The sequence below is a fragment of the Jaculus jaculus genome, chromosome 15, assembly GCF_020740685.1.
Source record: "Jaculus jaculus isolate mJacJac1 chromosome 15, mJacJac1.mat.Y.cur, whole genome shotgun sequence".
NCBI classification, from domain to species: Eukaryota; Metazoa; Chordata; class Mammalia; order Rodentia; family Dipodidae; genus Jaculus; species Jaculus jaculus.
Genome location: NC_059116.1, coordinates 379,634 through 384,493, shown reverse-complemented (window position 1 = coordinate 384,493; position 4,860 = coordinate 379,634). Strand labels below are relative to the sequence as shown.

The 4,860-nt window shown below is 39.4% G+C and overlaps 1 non-coding gene across 1 annotated transcript; it reads right to left on the bottom strand.

The window, feature by feature from the left end:
• Positions 1 to 3,499: 3,499 nt before the first annotated feature.
• LOC123455164 lies at positions 3,500 to 3,606 on the bottom strand. The gene has a single exon (XR_006633722.1). It is a non-coding gene; the product is annotated as a U6 spliceosomal RNA (small nuclear RNA).
• Between the last annotated feature and the right edge of the window lie 1,254 nt (positions 3,607 to 4,860).

Genomic DNA, 4,860 nt, shown 5'->3' with positions numbered 1-4,860 from the left:
GCTGTATTGGGTTTATGTTCCTGACCCACCCATCTTACACCCAGAAACTTGGGAAGATAGAGAAATTACAGTCTTGGTATGTTGGGACTGCTTACATCATGCGTAATGTCTCTGGAACTGAAAGACATGTTAAGGACTGGTCAGGAAATCCTGGAGCAGAAGGGAGTGGTAAATGGAACAATGACTGGACTGGTGGACTCTCTGCTGGACTTTGGTGGTCTAATAAGGGCTTCCAACAGACTTACCTATGGAAAGTTGCTGCAGCCATGGGAGGAGTGAGCATCACCTCCCCCAGGAATGACAGTTCTTCCCTCCCAAAGGGGAGGGTCATGGCTTGTGTTACTCCACCCTATGCTATGTTAGTGGGAGACGTAAATGTTACATGGACTGAAGAAATGTTCAATGTTACATGTAATAATTGTACTTTGTCTCATTGTGTTTCAGAATCATCCTCGAATAGTCGAGTTACAATTTTTAAGCAACCAGAATTTGTTAAGATTCCTGTTAATGTAATGAGGCCTTGGTATTCTGACAAAGGAATACAAGTGTTACAGGAAGTAAAGAATGCTTTAAGTAGACCAAAAAGAGTGATAGGATTGGTAATTGCAAGCATCCTATTACATTGTCAGTTACTGCTACTACCGCAGCTGTTGTTTTGTCATAAGAAGTTCAAATTGCACATTTTGTTAATGAATTATCCAGAAATGTTTCTATCACTCTAGGAACTCAAGTAGATATAGTTAGAAAAATGGGGGAAAAAATAGATGCTCTGTATGATGTGGTTATATATTTGGGCAAAGAGATATTAGGGTTGAAAGTTAGAACTCATTTGGAGAGTCATGCAGATTATCAATGGATTTGTGTTACTTCTAAAAATATAATGACAGTCAACAGCACTGGAAAAAGATAAAAATGCATTTAAGAGGTATTTGGCATAATGATAATATTTCCTTGGATCTGACTGGTTGCATTCAGAGATTTTGACTTTGCAAAATAATCATCTTACTTTTGATGCAGCTAAAGCTGCCAATGACTTAATATCTGCTTTTAAGTCTGTCTTGCCAGAATGGAATTTTCTCATTTCTTGGATAGGAAGCTTTGCTGCTACAGGTGTTTGTCTTTTGCTTATTCTGTGCCTCCTGCCCATACTCATTAAATGCCTTTTATGATTCCCTTATGGACATCCATGCAAAAGTGCATGGGATACAGCTACAGACCTGACCCTGGCTTCCTGAGGCATTATCTTAATGCCCCTGCAGAGGCTGGTAGTCAAATACAGGTAAGATTCTCTCAAGTTAGGTCAACCTAAGATGGGCATGAATGATGGCATTCATGTACCAATGATGGGTAAGGCCTAAATATCATAGAGGACAACTTAAGATGGGCACAGTCTTTCTGCACCGAGGTCCAGAAGGGCCTAGTTCATAAAAAAAAATTACAAAAGAGGGAGCTATCAGGGGCCATTGGGCTGGTCTTGAATCCATAGCATTGGGCTGTGTGGCAACAGGACTTTTGCACCTGCAAGTAAGCAACATTGTGTATATTCAGTGTTACTGGTAAGAGCTGACCACTCCTTGAACCTTTATGCTAGAATTGCTGGGAACAGAGGGTTTGTTTCTCTCCCAACCTTGAAATAAATTTTTGTACTGAGAAGTGGCTGAGGTACATAACTCTGTAACAGAAAGTAGTTGTTTTGACAGAAACTTGTGTGAAAGTCACGGAATTTTTGTACATTGTTTGCAAATGTACAAATTGTTTGCAAGAACATATTAAAAAGGACTGCTAAGAAATAAATGGCACTTCAGTCCTGGACTGGAGTCCTTGCTTTCACCCTTTTCTCCTGTCTTTCTTTAATCCTCACTCCCCACCAGGCTCAAACTGCTTCAGCCAGCAGGCTCCTGCACATGCAGAGCTGGACCACCACAATTCAGTTTCTTGGTTCCTATGATTTTAGGTAGATTTATAGCCTTTGAAAAGTCATTTCAGTTTGGTCAAGCAAAATATCTCTTCAATAATAGACAAGTAAATGAGGACTCCACTACTATCACCCCTGGGTAAAACAGACTTAGAAGCATATAGACCTTCTTCCCACTGGGGGAAGGGGGGGGGAGAAAACTCTTAATGGAAGTCTGTCTCTCTGGTTTCCTGAAAAAAGTAAATGGCCTTTACTTGAGCCTTACCAACAGTTTCTGAAGCTATATACTATCAGGGATTATGAGTGACAAACAGGAAGGTGGATGTATGTCCCTGAAAGACTGAGAAAAGAACCATAGAGAGCTGAAAGTATTGCACACAAACATGGCATATAATATCTCTTCAGATGTTTCTACTTTCATTCTCTTTTTAAGAAGTTGTTTGTTGTTTTTTTGGTTTTTTTAAAATGGGTCTTCCACAGAGACAATCAAACCTAACATCTGCATGACATTGCTAGGATTAAGTTTAAGAGTTAGGTAGAATTTATCATGTCCTCCACTGTGAAATTACTTTCCCCTCCAGTCTTTGAAAATCTGATACATACTTTACAGGAGACAGAAGAGTTCAAAATATACTAGAAGAAACAAAATGAGGAGCAACCAGAAAGCTAGAAACAAAACTCAAAGAAACTATTGTACATGCAGACAAGAAAGAAAAAAAAAAGTTTTAGAATGAGGACATGGTCAAATGCACCAGGAAGTAAGCTAAAATACTGAAAAAGATCAAATGGAAGTAGTGAAGACTCTATAAGAGCAATTTTAATCATGTCATGAAGCAGAACCAGAATGTGATGGACAGGAATAATTACAGAAAATGAACATAACATACAAACTAAATATCTTAGAAGCTTGACTATAAAGGAAGTACATGGAAAGGACAGTGTCTGGAGAGGGAGTCACAGAGTCAAAGATTTTTTTGTTTTGTTTTGTTTTGTTTTTCCAGTTTGTTGGTTAATGTAGAAGAGGCTAGAGAAAATATGTGCTAAGGGAAAGAAAAACTTGAGGGGGAAAGGGGAGTAAAGCAGTAGAAGTGAGGATTAAAATCAAGGCAATATTACTGGAGAGAATAAGGGTACCTGAGCTATGTCAAATATCTGCCATAAAATTAGGCTAGTCTACATTGAGCAAAATGTCTATTATTACAGATTCGCTTGTCAGAAATGAATAAAAATTTAACGATACAGAGATTAGCAGCTCAGAAAGCTCTTCTCTGTCTTGTGTTTCTTATTTTCTCCCTCCCACTCTCATCATTCCTTTATTGTCTCTAAATCTCCATAAAGCTACTCTTATAGGCTTTTAATTAACTGGAGCTGGGTGAGCTGTCATTTCTATTTAGTAATTCTTGATATTGAGGTAAGTGGGCTTTTAGTAAAGCTAAGCAGAGCTTGGCCAGGAAAGCTAGAAATTTTTACTCATATAAAGAAATTGAATATTCTAGAAGCTTGACTATGAAGAAAGTCTATTAGACAATAGATAGAAGGCAGGACAATGGCATTCAATGCATCTTTGATGAGCTCCTTTTAATCTTATTATTTCATTTTTTTATGAATTTTCATGTCATCCTTGTGCAGGAGCCATGCTAATCTTCTCTGTGTTGTTCCAATTTTAGTATATGTGTGGCCAAAGAGAGCACTGCTTTAAATTTTTTTAATTTAAAATGTTTTTATTTGTGAGAGAGAAAATGGATACACCAGGACATCTAACCACTGCAAAGAAGCTCCAGACACATGTGCCACCATATGCATTGGCTTACATTGTTTCTAGGGAATTGAACCTGAGTCCTTAGGCTTCATAGGCAAGTGCATATATTCCTATGCTAACTCCTCAGCCCTAAAATAATTTTTACATTCTTTTTTAAATTCTTTTAGTATTTTTTTAAATATTACTTTACTAACAACTTCCATGATTGTAAACAATATCCCATGGTAATGTCCTCCCTCCCCCAACTTTCCCCTTTGAAACTCCATTCTCCATCATATCCCCTCCTCCTCTCAATCAGTCTCTCTTTTATTTTGATGTAATGATCTTTTCCTCCTATTATGATGGTCTTGTGTGGGTAGTGTCGGACACTGTGAGGTCATGGATATCCAGGCCATTTTGTGTCTGGAGGAGCATGTTGTAAGGAGTCCTACCCTTCCTTTGGCTCTTACATTCCTTCTGCCTCCTCTTCCTTAATGGACCTGAACCTTGGAAGGTGTGATAGAGATATTGCAGCATTGAGCACTCCTGTCACTTCTTCCCAGCACCATGAGGCCTTCTGAGTCATCCCAAGGTCATTGCCATCAGAAAAGAGAAGGTTCTCTACCAAAAGTGATAGTAGCATCCATAGAAGAGTATGAACATTAAGAGAAGTGCTTATTTGGCAATTTGATGAGTAGTATAGTATATACTTTATAGTATATACATTTAGCCAGACAGCAGCAGACATTACACCCCTAGGGCTCATTACTACCCCTGTTTTGGGTTTTCAGTATCAGGGATGTATTCCCTCCCATGGAGCAGGCCTCCAGTCCAATTACAGGGCAGTTGGTTTCCACCATGACAGATGTGCCACAGTTGCACCCATTGCCTCATTTGGCTTGGCTGGCCAAATATAAGGCTTGAGGTGTACACTGTTGAGTATCTTCACTGGTGATTTCTCTCTCTTCCATTGAACTGCATGCAGAATGGCTTCTTCCAGCTTTCTGTCAGCTGGTCTACATGGAGGAAGTTATCAGCTCAGTTCCAGCAGGATTTCTCAGTGGCCTTGCAGCCCAAGTATGTGGAGTCTTCAGAAATAGGGTCTTACCATCTTTTCCTAATGAGAAACCAAGAGCCTTTACAATGGCCTGTAATGTGTAATGTTTTGGGGGGGGGGGTACCAGGGACCTCCCTGGCCAACAACTCA